The sequence below is a fragment of the Microtus pennsylvanicus genome, chromosome Y (genome assembly GCF_037038515.1).
Source record: "Microtus pennsylvanicus isolate mMicPen1 chromosome Y, mMicPen1.hap1, whole genome shotgun sequence".
Lineage (NCBI taxonomy): Eukaryota > Metazoa > Chordata > Mammalia > Rodentia > Cricetidae > Microtus > Microtus pennsylvanicus.
Window position 1 is genome coordinate 35840445 of NC_134602.1, and position 18223 is coordinate 35858667.

Consider the following 18223-nt stretch of genomic DNA (forward strand, 5'->3'; position numbering starts at 1 on the left):
GCTTCCAGTTTGATCCCAGGTTCTTTCATTCCCAGGTCACTGGATTAGTTGAAATACCCTTAGTTCAGGCACAATATCTCATAGTGTGGACCAAGCCCTTATATTCCTGACATCCTTGCTCTTTTTCTCCATCCATCTGCTCTTCCACTGGAGCTTGGAAGCTCCATCTAGTTTTCTGATTTTGACCCTGACTTGATCTCCATCATTTGCCAAACAAAAGTTCCATGGTGGTTTCCAAGATAGTCAGTCATCAGTCTGACTATGGGACAAGCCACACATAGTTCCTAGGGACATGTCACAGTGCAGTCAACTTCTCCTCCCTATTAAGTACCTAGAGAGGGTCACCCTATGGCATTCTGAGAAACACTCGAGAGATATCGATCTTGACATCCCCAGAATGGCCCCATAAATTGAGATATCATCAGTGTATGTGCACTAAGTTGTGTGTGTTTGTGTGTGTGTATTTAAAGCACAATAACAAATGGATTGTAATGTTGAAGTTTCTTCTCATCTTGAGAAGAATATTTGCTACAGAAACACTCTCACAGTAATAGTGAGAGTGTAAACTATCTAAGAAAGGAGAAATAACTGGAGGTTCCCCCAGGAGTTAGGCTCAGTGTCCCAGGAATTACGCCCAAGGAAAGTCAATGAACTCAGTGATGGAAGATAAAACCCAGCCTAAATAAAATGCTAAATCATTTAGGTGGAACATGAGATACTCTTACAACAGTTACAAGAGGTCTAAAATGCCTGGACTGGAACATAAGGGGAACACAATGACGTGGAGCTGAGAGTGCATGGCAAATTGATTGGATCTGGCAAAAATTATGTAAGCATACCAAGGAAACCACCAGTGGGACAAAACCCTAACAAATCTGTATGACAACATATCATGTTGAACATAATGTGAATTATAGACAAAGGAAAGATCTTAATTATGTCACTGTCACACAGGTGATGATGAACCAGTTCCATCGTAGAGTGACTCCCTGCTGTGTTTAGATAACCTGTCTATTCTGTCTAGTCGGTTACAAGGAAATTTGCATTAATTGCACAGATTAACTATCAGCATCATTTACTGCACAATCAAAGGCAAGGCAAAGAAATCATAGACATGTTGTTGAATGCTGATGATGTTATTGGGAGTTTTGATGGGTTTTGTTCTTAAAGGGAAATCATCGGTGACTCTCATGCATGAAGCAGATCCTTTCTCTGTGATGTTTCCTGAATAGCCACTGAGATACCAGCCCATTGAGTTGTGGTCTCTCTCTCTTTTACAAAGCAACTTCTACCTTCAGCTTGATCTCTTGCTTGAGCTTCCCTTCCGGCTACTAGGCTCCTTTTCTGATCCTGCAGAGGGCTTTTGTAAGGGATTGTGATCTCTAAGTTTTTCCCCTTTCAAGAACTAATCATTCTATTAATCACAATTCTAAACTGCTGTGGGAGTTTGTTTGTGACTTATGCCTTCACATGTGATACAAGCGACCTGTGTGTATAGGGTCTTCTCTCTGTTCATGTGGGGAAGGCATGGCAGCAGGAGTAGATGGCTGCTCATTCTCTGTAAGGAAATCAGTAAACAGTGGGGACCAAGTACAAGGATGTCCTGAAATATTAAGTCTTGTCCTTTCAAGGCCCCAAAGCCTCCAGCTAGGTTCATGGTCACGACAATCTCCAAAACCCACCGAGCATGAAGTATTCAGAACCAGAATCCTGTGTGTGCCATATCACATATTCATCGTGAGTACACCAATCTGTTTTTTTTTTTTTTAATGCTACATCATTTTTTCCAATCAGAACAATCTATATTACCAATAAACCAAATTAGCTGCATCTTTGGTGTCCTAGAATTGCTTTAAATTGTTGCTGGGACAGTCTTACAAACCTTCCTGTGCTGTTATGAGACCTTAAGGGGACAGCACTTATTTCAGAAATCAAAGGCAGTTGGGTTCAATCCTATGGTTAGCTGTTAGCTAGACACTGGAAGGATGGATTTGACTAAGAAAGGGAGACAGCATACATGGAGGCAGGTAACCTTTCCTTTGCAAAATGACCCATTTTGAGGCCTTACTTCAGGCTCTTCTCTTCTCCTAATCTTGGTTTTTTTTATTAGTTTAGGAGAAGAATTAAAACTCCATTTACAGTAGCTGTGAACCTGAATGAGTTAAGTATGTGTGACCAAATGGATGTCTGCCTGTCTGTCAACAGGGCCAGAGTTCAGGGGCATCTGATGCATAGCACAGGAATGTCAGCCATCAATCTCTGGTCCACCTAACTCTAAAGCATTAGAGTTGTCATGGTTGCTCATCTGATCTTCCTCATATGACCTCCATCCACAGAGATGTCAGAAAAATCCTCCCCTGAGAGTGCAAGTTCTTTACAAATGAAAGATTATACAACAGAAGACACATGGGAGATTTATATGGGCAAGCTGTTGAGAGGATAAAGTGACAGAAGAAGTTAATTGATTAATTAAAGAAAGAATCCGCTTCAGCTGATAGGTTAGAACAAAGGTAGGTGGAGTAAACAAAATAGAATGCCGGGAGGAAGAGGTAGTGAGCTCAGAGAAGCCATGCTCCCCTCTCCCCGGCAGATGCCATAGCTCTGCTCTCTGAGTCAGTTGTCGATGCAGCCAGCCACCATGTCAGACATGCTGAATTTTTCCAGGTAAGTGCACCTCTGTATACTACACTGATTATTAGAAATGGGTTAAAATGCTGAATCTAATGGGCCAGCAGTGTTTAAAAGAATACAGTTTTTGTGTATTTATTTCAGGCATAACCTTCATGCGGCCGTGGTGCTGGGGACACAGCCTCGCTGCTCAAATAACTACAGAATGATCTTGCAGCCTTGTGGACAACTGAATCCACTGAAAGCCTGAGAATGCTTGGGAAAGAGTACGGCATGTTTTCTTGGTAACAGCGATTTCTTGGTCTGCTCTGCTTGCTAGAAGAAAGCAAGGGCTCTCATCTAAAAGAGGCTTGCTGACTAAGCTTCAGCTGCAAAACCCTGCAGCCCTTAAGAGGTCCTGCCAGAAAACATTTAAATGGTGTTGATAAACGCCAACCGAATGCTTGTATGTTTTCAGCAGTAGTAGGAAAAAAAAACTGTGTTGTTTTAAAATGCCGGGTTTCTGGGCCATCCTGCCTGGGCAAACTCTGACTGTTTGAGGAAGGAGGGCCAGCTACAGAAAGAGGGCTTGAGTGTCGTCTGTTGCAGCCTCTTTGATGGCAAGGACCTTGAAACACTGTAGACTTGTGGCACTGAATGCAGCTCTGTTCGGTACCTCAGCCACAAGGTTGGAATGGCAGAAAGCTAAGGAATGGGCTACATCTGGCCAGCAAAGCCACGGCTTTAGTCCTACTGAGATTGCTTGGTAACTGAAAGACTCATGTGGTCAGAAAAACAGAGAGAGAAATAGAGTAAAGAGAGATTCAAAGACAAAGAAAATTTTTAAATGATTTACAGTGTGTTAAAAATATGTGCAGGCTAAAATTTGAAGTTCTTAAAGTTAAAAAAAGGAAGAGAGTTGTTGGGTGTGGTAGTACACACCTGTCAACCCAACACATGGGAGGCAGAGGGAGATTGACCTCTGTACCTTCAGGGTGAGGTAGCACACGCCTTTAATCCCAGTGCCTTGAAGGCAGAGACAAACAGATCTTTGTGAGTTCGATGTGTAGTAGCATACACCATTAATCCCAATGCCTGAAAGGCAGAGAGAGGCAGATCTCTGAGACTTCAAGGACAGACAGGTATACAGAGTTATTCCAGGTCAAAGATACAGAGAACCTGTCTCAAAAGGCAAAAAATAAAAAGGAAAAATAAACAAAATAGAGGTTAAATTGAAGCGCACAAAGATGGAAAATTCACAGCGAATTTTGATATTGTATGCTATTATGCTCTTTTTGAATCATTTGAATTTTGAGGCAGTAGCAATAGCTGCTAAAAGATGTTTCTTTATAAAAGCTGCTGAAATAATCCAACATAGATATTTTGAAAATGCCTTGACTTTGAAATTTGGATCTAAGGACATGATGCTTTGGAAAGGAGTTTCTATTTTGTTTTCACAGAGGGTGATAGTCTGTGGATGCCACTATCCTAATATGGTAGGATGGACCACGCCATACTTAATGGTCGCTGTGAACACCTTTAAAAATTTGCTTCGCTCAACTGCCAACTGAGATAAATCAATAATGATGCCACCATTCAACAGGAAGCATTTTGGAAAGAAAAAACTGCACCCACGTTCCCAAATATGGCTTATAAACGTTCTTTTACATTTAAAGTGGGATGTGATATAGATATGAATATTTGCATTAGTATAGATTTTGCTTTACTGATAGAGATTTTAGGTCAATTTTGTTATATGTATATGCATTTTTGATCTTCATTAAGGTATTGTGATTGTGTAGTTCATTTAAAAATATAATGTATATAGGTTATTAATGGATAATCATTAATAATAGTCAAGTTTGTAGTCATGTTAGTTAGATTTTCTAGCTACATATATATATATATATATATATATATATATATATATTTCAGTTAGATTGGCATTATTCATATCTCTCTAGACTTCAAAAAAGCTATTTAATGTTTTAGTACCTTAGGGTTTTTCATGACAGTGAGACACTCTACTCTTGGCAGCACATATCTACTTCAGGAAGAAGATGGGCATCAAAGAGGATCCTTATGGAGTTTGATAGCCATTTGGGGAAGAAACTGCTCTTGCCTGGATTGTTGCATAAACTGTACACAGAAAACACTCAGAGAGAGGACTACTGAACTTGCCTAAAGATGAGATGATCTTTTCGTGTTCCTGATTCAGGAAAGGGTCAGCAAAACATTCTTCAAGACAAGCAGATAGTGACTGCCTTTGAAATTTCCTGCTTCATGGAAATGTCTGCTGGAAACTATGGGCCTGTAGGGTGAGGATGGAAACACCAACGGTACAGAGGAACTTTGGGTGACTGTCCAGGCAGCGAGATGTCTGTGTCATTTCTAGAGTTTGAAAATGGCTTACTTTTTGTTTGCTTAGGTAATACTGTATTATTCTGGAGTCTCTGATGGAGTTGAAGAATAGATAGACAGTTATAGTTTTCCATTGTTATGATAAAACATGAAATAGATATAAATATTGTAACTGTAATTCTTGCTTGATAACTGTTTTGTTATATGTAATTTTGCTATGTCAAAGATAAAATTCCGTTCTTGTAAACAGAAATAGGAGTAATGATGGAGTATAGGTCCTTGGTTAATTAAATAAAGAAACAGTTTGGCCTGAAAGGTTAGAACATAGGTGGGTGGAATAAACATAAGAGAATGCTGGGAGGAATAGGAATTGAGCTTAGAGATGCCATGCACCTCTGCCATGGGCAGAAATGGTAGCTCTGCACTCTGAGGCAGATGGCGATACAGCCAGCCACCAGGTCAGACATACTAAATCTTTCCTTCTAAGCGCACCTCATGCTGCAACATACATTATTAGACATGGGTTAAGAGGTTGAAAATAATGGGGAAGGCAGTGTTGAAATGAATAGTTTTGTGTTGTTATTTCGGAGCATAACCTTACAAGGCGGCCCCATGGGGATGCAGCCCTGCTGCTCAAATTTCTACAATCAAGGGGGAAATGGAAGAAGGGAAGAAACAAGAGAGAGAGACAAGGAAGAATGGATGAATTCAATCATTCCTTGGAAAAATGAGTGAACCAATGAATGAGGAGACCTAGTAAGAAAAAATGTGCTGCATTCCCTCAGAGAGTCAGGTCAAATTAAGGATTGACAAGGTTTTCCACTAAGGAGGAGGCTTATTCCATTTTACCTTCTTTGTGCTCCAGGCCCACCCACAAGAGTGATGATGAGGACAGCGAGAGGAAGAGGAGAGGGTGTACCAGAATTCCCTGGTACAATTTCTCACCCAAATTGTAGCCAAATCACCTGACCTGGGACAGCTGATCTACATGCTGGACCCTAACTCCCAGTTTGACAACTCTCACATTTTAACCAAGTTTGTGAAGATGAAGGAACCAAAAATAGCCCAGTTACAGGATGGCAGGTTCCTTACAGGATGGGAGTCAGACATCAGTACCATACTGGTATTTGGCGGTTTGATGGGTGTGTGGGGTCTTTGCCAGACTCCACCTAGCATCATGGATTCCCTGCTTTACTGATATTATGGAGTTCGGTGCATTCATCATATGTGTGCATGTCACACACTAGTGGGCATCATATGTACATGTTTATCCTGTGTGTGGGTGTGTGTGTTCATGAGTTTTATAGCCCAAGTACTACAGAACATGATCAATGAAAGGGAACACTGTTTTCCACATATGGCAGGGCAATTATTTAAATGAACTGACAAGGGTTGGATGGCATGGATAAGACCTATGAGAGTTCAAGGCATACCGAATCCAGGCATGACAAAGTAGGTGGCAGACAGAATTCTGGCAAAACTAAGTAGGTAGCTTGATGTCCAACTTACTGGAGAAGAGCAACTGAGCGGTGACACTTTTCACTAAGCAACATGCTCTAGTGGAGATCAAACATCCTTTGACTTACAGCCAGTACGAATTAAACCATTCATCAAATGAAACCTAATTTTCTCTGATTTTGAGTAGACATTTGTGTCCCTTCCTGATTAATCTACTCTTTATCCTCTTAAGTCCCAATACCTCACGCTGATATCGGTCACATCTTTCCATTTGACATGGTTTTCCCTCAAGCTTCATACCACCCCGAGATCATACAAATTTTTGTCCCCTCTCCACTGCTTCCTTGACAGCCATCTTGTCCTTTACCACACCACGCATCCCCAGTCCTTTACTCTCCAAGGGGAAAAGACCTTAAATCCTGCTTTGTTTTGAGGCATGTATTTCTGTGATGCCCCATCCTCCAAAAACAATCCATCATTGACCAAATAACACAACATGTTAACAAATTTTTATTCTTTGAGAAAGAATAATCCATTGGAAAAGATACCAGGATTCATAGAAGACCTGAGGTATCTCTGAAAAAACACATTCCCAAGAAGAGAATTAAGTCTGCCCCTCAAAATTTGAGAATTTCACTTTAACAGATCTTCACCAAATCATACACATAGATATGGAAGTCATTATCAAACTTGATGAAATACACAGAAGGTTTGTTGGGAACGTGGCAAATAATTTTACCTATCTCTTCGGTTCCATCTTTTTTGTTGTACGGCACTCTTTTGCCCTGCAAGGAATCCCTGCCTAATTCCAAAGTCACCTCTACTGGAGGACATTCAGGCGTGATGTGGAGGTTGCCTTCAATGGAATCCTCATGATGGTGGTAAAGGTACAGGACCGGATCATTCTCGTTGACAATGTAGAAACATGTCGTTATGGTCTGCACCTCATCTGGGACCACACCACTCCACTCTTCCTTAGAGCCTGGCATGATGTGGAGGTTGCCTTCCAGGTAGTCATCCAGGAGGTGGTAAATGTACAAGACGGGATCTTTCTTGTAGGTAATATAAAACCAGGTCTTCATGATTGGCACCTCTTCTAGGACCCTCCCGTTCCAGTCATTCTTAGAGCCATTTGTGCCCATGAATGTATGTTTCACTGCTCTGCCAACTATGGTGTTTGAGAGATGAGTGTCTGTCACCTGAGGAAATGGCACATTATTAGGCAGGATCTTCAGGTTTAAAATCCTTTCATCACTATGAAGCTCCAAGCCATAGACACAATCAATCCCATCATATTTCAACAAATAGAGAGAGGGATGTGTTGGCAGTTGATCTAGAATGATGGCTTTCCAATGGGTGACTGGTTCATTGGCTTCCTTCCAGCCATGAGAAATTCTGCGGCCAACAATATTCTCCAATGCCTCAAAAGGCTTACTAAGTTTTTGCTTCTGGAGCGATGGCCCATTCTTCTTCTGGATATGTGGCATGCCACTCATACTAAGATGCATCTTCATCATGGTGGGAGACTTTCTGAGATAGGCCACAGCACTCCTCTTCCACTGTCTCTTGGCTCTGTTTCTGTGCTTGGGCTTCATAGCTGCCAATCTCTGCATAGGAAGAACTCTTCAGTTTAAATCAGACACAAAGTGGTTTCCTCCACCATAAGTGCCTGCAAGGATAAGAAGGTGAGGATGTGAGGTCAAGGCTCTTTTTAGGAATAACTTTGGAGCAGATGAAAAAGGCAGGGCTGAATAGATTTGGATACCTAAATGCAATATGTTCTTAAGAAATTTATAGGAAAATTATCAAACTCTTGTCTACAGCTCAGTATATGTCTATCAGAGACATATTCCTGCTGCAAAATGCAATTGACCTCTACTGAGAAACCTACTTCCTGACTTACTATATCAATGAGAGAGGAAGCTATGCCTATACCTAAAGTGAGAAAGAAATATCTGAACAGATGGCAAAGAATTCAAAGAACAGCCACTCCTCTCCTTACCACTCAAGCTACTGGTTAGTTGGCTGATCTATAACCACCTGCCCAAGGTCATGGCACTCCAGTCCACTGGCTCTCTCTATTGTGTCTCCTGATCCAGATCCAGGTTGATTACATAAAGATATTCTGTATCTTCATTAGAGAAGTGAGTACTGTGAGTCAAACTGCCAAAAGAAAGAAACAATAATCTGTGCAACAGCACCTATTAGAAATAATTATCTTTTAAAACACATATGGACAAAGAGGATCTTTGCCATTTAAGTGGACTGAGGAATTGGACATTTTTAGCAAAGATAGAGTGGGGAGAATACCCGATATTAACCGTCCCCCAGCTATCAAATATAGGAGCTGTTAACGACATAAATTTTGGACCCAGAGCAGATTTGAAAGAAACCTTTCTTTGACTACAGAGGTCCTAGTTGCTTCCTAAACATATTTACCAAAAGAAAAATATCTTGGCTCTCTAGATTCCAACTTCTGGAAATTCGGTTGAACAGTTGAGGAGCACAAGAGCTGAACTGACCTCCTCAGCCACCGTGAAGATATTAAGCCCAACTTCACAGAAGACCAGTGCTTCATTTGGAACACAGTTGCCACCCCCAACCAAAGCTTTGTGACATCATCAAGGCTCTACTTATGTCATAAAACTCCTCCTAGCCAGGTTTCTTCCCTACTAACCCCCAGAAATATGCAGCATACAGGTCCTAAAATGCTGCTCACACAGCCCCAGGAAGACCCAAAATAAAAACCCCAATCTTCTTCCCAATTACTTGAGTCATATTTTCCAAGTAACTCAACCCATTTATGTGTTTTTTTTTTTTTCTGTAAAATAATTTTTGGTCTGAGTCAACAACTAACATGAATGTTTTTTTTTCCTAGCTCCAATGTCCTCATTGGTTATTTTCTATTGATTTTTCCATTACTTCATAATAATAATAATTATCAATCTTTCCACTTCTCTTCCTCCTCCCACATTCTTCTTGCTCCGCAAATAAACCTCTCCACTCAAACACCAGTCCAAATAGAGGGCAGGGTACTTTGAGCTGTGGGAAGTCCAAGCCCACCCTTCATCCATCCAGATTTAGCAAGGTATGCATCCACAAAAAATATGATCACAAAAAGCCAGTGTATGATATGCAGACAATTGCAAGTGCCATTATCTTTGGCCTCTCCGTCTGCCCCAATTGTCAGCCACATTCACAGCTTCCAGTTTGATCCCATGTTCTTTCATTCCCAGGTCACTGCTTTAGTTGAAATCCCCTTAGTTCAGGCACAGTGTCTCATAGTGTGGACCAAGCCCTTATATTCCTGACATCCTTGCTCTTTTTCTCCATCCATCTGCTCTTCCACTGGAGCTTGGAAGCTCCATCTAGGTTTCTGATTTTGACCCTGACTTGATCTCCATCATTTGCCAAACAAAAGTTCCATGGTGGTTTTCAAGATAGTCAGTCATCAGTCTGACTATGGGACAAGGCACACATAGTTCCTAGGGACATGTCACAGTGCGGTCAACTTCTCCTCCCTGCTTAAGTACCTAGAGAGGGTCACCCTATGGCCTTCTGAGAACCACTCGAGAGATATCGATCTTGACATCCCCAGAATGGCCCCATAAATTGAGATATCATCAGTGTATGTTCATTAACTTGTGTGTGTTTGTGTGTGTGTATTTAAATCACAATAACAAATGGATTGTAATATTGAAGTTTCTTCTCATCTTGAGAAGAATATTTGCTACAGAAACACTCTCACAGTAATAGTGAGAGTGTAAACTATCTAAGAAAGGAGAAATAACTGGAGGAATCCCCCAGGAGTTAGGCTCAGTGTCCCAGGAATTACGCCCAAGGAAAGTCAATGAACTCAGTGATGGAAGATAAATCCCAGCCTAAATAAAACCCTAAATCATTTAGGTGGAACATGAGATACTCTTACAACAGTTACAAGAGGTCTAAAATGCCTGGACTGGAACATAAGGGGAACACAATGACGTGGAGCTGAGAGTGCATGTCAAAACTGATTGGATCTGGAAAAAATTATGTAAGCATACCAAGGAAACCACCAGTGGGACAAAACCCTAAGAAATCTGTATGACAACATATCATGTTGAACATAATGAGATTTATAGACAAAGGAAAGATCTCAATTATGTCACTGTCACACAGGTGATGATGAACCAGTTCCATCGTAGAGTGACTCCCTGCTGTGTTTAAGATAACCTGTCAATTCTGTCTAGTCAGTTACAAGGAAATTTGCATTAATTGAACAGATTAACTATCAGCATCATTTACTGCACAATCAAAGGCAAGGCAAAGAAATCATAGACATGTTGTTGAATGCTGATGATGTTATTGGGAGTATTGATGGGTTTTGTTCTTAAAGGGAAATCATCGGTGACTCTCATGCATGAAGCAGATCCTTTCTCTGTGATGTTTCCTGAATAGCCACTGAGATACCAGCCCATTGAGTTGTGGTCTCTCTCTCTTTTAAAAAGCAACTTCTACCTTGAGCTTGATCTCTTGCTTGAGCTTCCCTTCCGGCTACTAGGCTCCTTTTCTGAGCCTGCAGAGGGCTTTTGTAAGGGATTGTGATCTCTAAGTTTTTCCCCTTTCAAGAACTAATCATTCTATTAATCACAATTCTAAACTGCTGTGGGAGTTTGTTTGTGACTTATGCCTTCACATGTGATACAAGCGACCTGTGTGTATAGGGTCTTCTCTCTGTTCATGTGGGGAAGGCATGGCAGCAGGAGTAGATGGCTGCTCATTCTCTGTAAGGAAATCAGTAAACAGTGGGGACCAAGTACAAGGATGTCCTGAAATATTAAGTCTTGTCCTTTCAAGGCCCCAAAGCCTCCCGCTAGGTTCAGGGTCACGACAATCTCCAAAACCCACCGAGCATGAAGTATTCAGAACTAGAAGCCTGTGTGTGCCATATCACGTAAATTCATCGTGAGTACACCAATCTGTTTTTTTTTCAATTCTAAATTATTTTGTCCCATCTGAAGGATCTATATTACCAATTAACCAAATTTGCTGCATCTTTGGTGTCCTAGAATTGCTTTAAATTGTTGCTGGGACAGTCTTACAAACCTTCCTGTGCTGTTATGAGACCTTAAGGGGACAGCACTTATTTCAGAAATCAAAGGCAGTTGGGTTCAATCCTATGGTTAGCTGTTAGCTAGACACTGGAAGGATGGATTTGACTAAGAAAGGGAGACAGCATACATGGAGGCAGGTAACCTTTCCTTTGCAAAATGACCCATTTTGAGGCCTTACTTCAGGCTCTTCTCTTCTCCTAATCTTGGTTTCTTTATTAGTTTAGGAGAAGAATTAAAACTCCATTTACAGTATCTGTGAACCTGAATGAGTTAAGTATGTGTGACCAACTTGATGTCTGCCTGTCTGTCAACAGGGCCAGAGTTCAGGGGCATCTGATGCATAGCACAGGGATGTCAGCCATCAATCTCTGGTCCACCTAACTCTACAGCATTAGAGTTGTCATGGTTGCTCATCTGATCTTCCTCATATGATCTCCATCCACAGAGATGTCAGAAAAATCCTCCCCTGAGAGTGCAAGTTCTTTACAAATGAAAGATTATACAACAGAAGACACATGGGAGATTTATATGGGCAAGCTGTTGAAAGGATAAAGTGACAGAAGAAGTTAATTGATTAATTAAAGAAAAATCCGCTTCAGCTGATAGGTTAGAACATAGGTAGGTGGAGTAAACAAAATAGAATGCCGGGAGGAAGAGGTAGTGAGCTCAGAGAAGCCATGCTCCCCTCTCCCCGGCAGATGCCATAGCTCTGCTCTCTGAGGCAGATGTCGATGCAGCCAGCCACCATGTCAGACATGCTGAATTTTTCATGGTAAGTGCACCTCGTTATACTACATTGATTATTAGAATTGGGTTAAAATGCTGAATCTAATGGGCCAGCAGTGTTTAAAAGAATACAGTTTTTGTGTATTTATTTCAGGCATAACCTTCATGCGGCCGTGGTGCTGGGGACACAGCCTCGCTGCTCAAATAACTACAGAATGGCTTGCAGCCTTGTGGACAACTGAATCCACTGAAAGCCTGAGAAAGCTTGGGAAAGAGTAAAGCATGTTTTCTTGGTAGCAGCGATTTCTCGGTCTGCTCTGCTTGCTAGAAGAAAGCAAGGGCTCTCATCTAAAAGAGGCTTGCTGACTCAGCTTCAGCTGCAAAACCCTGCAGCCCTTAAGAGGTCCTGCCACAAAACATTTAAATGGTGTTCATAAAAGCCAACTGAATGCTTGTATGTTTTCAGCAGTAGCAGGAAAAAAAACTGTGTTGTTTTAAAATGCCGGATTTCTGGGCCATCCTGCCTGGGCAAACTCTGACTGTTTGAGGAAGGAGGGCCAGCTACAGAAAGAGGGCTTGAGTGTTGTCTGTTGCAGCCTCTTTGATGGCAAGGACCTTGAAACACTGTAGACTTGTGGCACTGAATGCGGCTCTGTTCGGTACCTCAGCCACAAGGTTGGAATGGCAGAAAGCTAAGGAATGGGCTACATCTGGCCAGCAAAGCCACGGCTTTAGTCCTACTGGGATTGCTTGGTAAATGAAAGATTCATGTGGTCAGAAAAACAGAGAGAGAAACAGAGTAAAGAGAGATTCAAAGACAAAGAAAATTTTTAAATGATTTACAGTGTGTTAAAAATATGTGCAGGCTAAAATTTGAAGTTCTTAAAGTTAAAAAAAGGAAGAGAGTTGTTGGGTGTGGTAGTACACACCTGTAAACCCAACACATGGGAGGCAGAGAGAGATTGACCTCTGTACCTTCAAGGTGAGGTAGCACACGCCTTTAATCCCAGTGCCTTGAAGGCAGAGACAAACAGATCTTAGTGAGTTCAATGTGTAGTAGCATACACCTTTAATCCCAATGCCTGAAAGGCAGAGAGAGGCAGATCTCTGAGACTTCAAGGACAGACAGGTATACAGAGTTATTCCAGGTCAAAGATACAGAGAACCTGTCTCAAAAGGCAAAAAATAAAAAGGAAAAATAAACAAAATAGAGGTTAAATTGAAGCATACAAAGAGGGAAATTCACAGCGAATTTTGATATTGTATGCTATTATGCTCTTTTTGAATCATTTGAATTTTGAGGCAGTAGCAATAGCTGCTAAAAGATGTTTCTTTATAAAAGCTGCTGAAATAATCCAACATAGATATTTTGAAATTACCTTGACTTTGAAATTTGGATCTAAGGACATGATGCTTTGGAAAGGAGTTTCTATTTTGTTTTCACAGAGGGTGATAGTCTGTGGATGCCTCTATACTAATATGGTAGGATGGACCACGCCCTACTTAAAGGTTGCTGTGAACACCTTTAAAAATTTGCTCCGCTCAACTGCCAACTGAGATAAATCAATAATGATGCCACCATTCAGCAGGCAGCATTTTGGAGAGAAAAAACTGCACCCACGTTCCCAAATATGGCTTATAAACGTTCTTTTACATTTAAAGTGGGATGTGATATAGATATGAATATTTGCATTAGTATAGATTTTGCTTTACTGATAGAGATTTTAGGTCAATTTTGTTATATGTATATGCATTTTTGATCTTCATTAAGGTATTGTGATTGTGTAGTTCATTTAAAAATATAATGTATATAGGTTATTAATGGATAATCATTAATAATAGTCAAGTTTGTAGTCATGTTAGTTAGATTTTCTAGCTACATATATATATATATTTCAGTTAGATAGGCATTATTCATATCTCTCTAGACTACAAAATAGGCTATTTAATGTTTTAGTACCTTAGGGTTTTTCATGACAGTGAGACACTCTACTCTTGGCAGCACATATCTACTTCAGGAAGAAGATGGGCATCAAAGAGGATCCTTATGGAGTTTGATAGCCATTTGGGGAAGAAACTGCTCTTGCCTGGATTGTTGCATAAACTGTACACAGAAAACACTCAGAGAGAGGACTACTGAACTTGCCTAAAGATGAGATGATCTTTTCGTGTTCCTGATTCAGGAAAGGGTCAGCAAAACATTCTTCAAGACAAGCAGATAGTGACTGCCTTTGAAATTTCCTGCTTCATGGAAATGTCTGCTGGAAACTATGGGCCTGTAGGCTGAGGATGGAAACACCAACGGTACAGAGGAACTTTGGGTGAACGTCCAGGCAGCGAGATGTCTCTGTCATTTCTAGAGTTTGAAAATGGCTTACTTTTTGTTTGCTTAGGTAATACTGTATTATTCTGGAGTCTCTGATGGAGTTGAAGAATAGATAGATAGTTATAGTTTTCCATTGTTATGATATAAGATAAAATAGATATAAATATTGTAACTGTAATTCTTGCTTGATAACTGTTTTGTTATATGTAATTTTGCTATGTTAAAGATAAAGATTCCGTTCTTGTTTAAACAGAAAAAGGAGTAATGATGGAGTATAGGTCATTGGTTAATTAAATAAAGAAACTGTTTGGCCTGAAAGGTTAGAACATAGGTGGGTGGAATAAACATAAGAGAATGCTGGGAGGAATAGGAATTGAGCTTAGAGATGCCATGCACCTCTCCCATGGGCAGAAATGGTAGCTCTGCACTCTGAGGCAGATGGCGATACAGCGAGCCACCAGGTCAGACATGCTAAATCTTTCCTTCTAAGCGCACCTCGTGCTGCAACATACATTATTAGACATGGGTTAAGAGGCTGAAAATAATGGGGCAGGCAGTGTTGAAATGAATAGTTTTGTGTTGTTATTTCGGAGCATAACCTTACAAGGCGGCCCCATGGGGATGCAGCCCTGCTGCTCAAATTTCTACAATCAAGGGGGAAATGGAAGAAGGGAAGAAAGAAGAGAGAGAGACAAGGAAGAATGGATGAATTCAATCATTCATTGGAAAAATGAGTGAACCAATGAATGAGGAGACCTAGTAGGAAAAAATGTGCTGCATTCCCTCAGAGAGTCAGGTCAAATTAAGGATTGACAAGGTTTTCCACTAAGGAGGAGGCTTATTCCATTTTTCCTTCTTTGTGCTCCAGGCCCACCCACAAGAGTGATGATGAGGACAGGGAGAAGAAGAGGAGAGGATGTACCAGAATTCCTTGGTACAATTTCTCACCCAAATTGTAGCCAAATCACCTGACCTGGGACAGCTGATCTACATGCTGGACCCTAACTCCCAGTTTGACAACTCTAACATTTTAACCAAGTTTGTGAAGATGAAGGAACCAAAAATAGCCCAGTTACAGGATGGCAGGTTCCTTACAGGATGGGAGTCAGACATCAGTACCATACTGGTGTTTGGCGGTTTGATGGGTGTGTGGGGTCTTTGCCAGACTCCACCTAGCATCATGGATTCCCTACTTTACTGATATTATGGAGTTCGGTGCATTCATCACATGTGTGCATGTCACACACTAGTGGGCATCATATGTACATGTTTATCCTGTGTGTGGGTGAGTGTGTTCATGAGTTTTATAGCCCAAGTACTACAGAACATGATCAATGAAAGGGAACACTGTTTTCCAGATATGGCAGGGCAATTATTTAAATGAACTGACAAGGGTTGGATGGCATGGATAAGACCTATGAGAGTTCAAGGCATACCGAATCCAGGCATGACAAAGTAGGTGGCAGACAGAATTCTGGCAAAACTAAGTAGGTAGCTTGATGTCCAACTTACTGGAGAAGAGCAACTGAGCGGAGACACTTTTCACTAAGCAACATGCTCTAGTGGAGATCAAACATCCTTTGACTTACAGCCAGTACGAATTAAACCATTCATCAAATGAAACCTAATTTTCTCTGATTTTGAGTATACATTTGTGTCCCTTCCTGATTAATCTACTCTTTATCCTCTTAAGTCCCAATACCTCACGCTGATAGCGGTCACATCTTTCCATTTGACATGGTTTTTCCTCAAGCTTCATACCGCCCCGAGATCATACAAATTTTTGTCCACTCTCCACTGCTTCCTTGACAGCCATCTTGTCCTTTACCACACCACGCATCCCCAGTCCTTTACTCTCCAAGGGGAAAAGACCATAAATCCTGCTTTGTTTTGAGGCATGTGTTTCTGTGATGCCCCATCCACCAAACACAATCCATCATTGACCAAATAACACAACATGTTAACAAATTTTTATTCTTTGAGAAAGAATAATTCATTGGAAAAGATTCCAGGATTCATAGAAGACCTGAGGTATCTCTGAAAAAACACATTCCCAAAGAGAGCATTAAGTCTGCCCCTCAAAATTTGAGAATTTCACTTTAACAGATCTTCACCAAATCATAGACATAGATATGGAAGTCATTATCAAACTTGATGAAATACACAGAAGGTTTGTTGGGAACTTGGCAAATAATATTACCTATCTCTTGGGTTCCATCTTTTTTGTTGTACTGCACTCTTTTGCCCTGCAAGGAATCCCTGCCTAATTCCAAAGTCACCTCTATTGGAGGACATTCAGGCGTGATGTGGAGGTTGCCTTCAATGGAATCATCATGATGGTGGTAAAGGTACAGGACCGGATCATTCTCGTTGACAATGTAGAAACAGGTCGTTATGGTCTGCACCTCATCTGGGACCACGCCACTCCACTCTTCCTTAGAGCTTGGCATGATGTGGAGGTTGCCTTCCAGGTAGTCATCCAGGAGGTGGTAAATGTACAAGACGGGATCTTTCTTGTAGGTAATATAAAACCAGGTCTTCATGATTGGCACCTCTTCTAGGACCATCCCGTTCCAGTCATTCTTAGAGCCATTTGTGCCCATGAATGTATGTTTCACTGCTCTGCCAACTATGGTGTTTGAGAGATGAGTGTCTGTCACCTGAGGAAATGGCACATTGTTAGGCAGGATCTTCAGGTTTAAAATCCTTTCATCACTATGAAGCTCCAAGCCATAGACACAATCAATCCCATCATATTTCAACAAATAGAGAGAGGGATATGTTGGCAGTTGATCTAGAATGATGGCTTTCCAATGGGTGACTGGTTCATTGGCTTCCTTCCAGCCATGAGAAATTCTGCGGCCAACAATATTCTCCAGGGCCTCAAAAGGCTTACTAAGTTTTTGCTTCTGGAGCGATGGCCCATTCTTCTTCTGGAGATGTGGCATGCCACTCATACTGAGAGGCATCTTCATCATGGCGAGAGACTTTCTGAGATAGGCCACAGCACTCCTGTTCCACTGTCTCTTGGCTCTGTTTCTGTGCTTGGGCTTCATAGCTGCCAATCTCTGCATAAGAAGAACTCTTCAGTTTAAATCAGACACAAAGTGGTTTCCTCCACCATAAGTGCCTGCAAGGATAAGAAGGTGAGGATGTGAGGTCAAGGCTCTTTTTAGGAATAACTTTGGAGCAGATGAAAAAGGCAGGGCTGAATAGATTTGGATACCTAAATGTAATATGTTCTTAAGAAATTAATAAGAAAATTATCAAACTCTTGTCTACAGCTCAGTATATGTGTATCAGAGACATATTCCTGCTGCAAAATGCAATTGACCTCTACGGAGAAACCTACTCTCTGACTTACTACATCAATGAGATGTTCTTTTACATTCTTTATAAATGTAAAATGTAAATGTAAAACGTTCTTTTACATTTAAAGTGGGATGTGATATAGATATGAATATTTGCATTAGTATAGATTTTGCTTTACTGATAGAGATTTTAGGTCAATTTTGTTATATGTATATGCATTTTTGATCTTAATTAAGGTATTGTGATTGTGTAGTTCATTTAAAAATATAATGTATATAGGTTATTAATGGATAATCATTAATAATAGTCAAGTTTGTAGTCATGTTAGTTAGATTTTCTA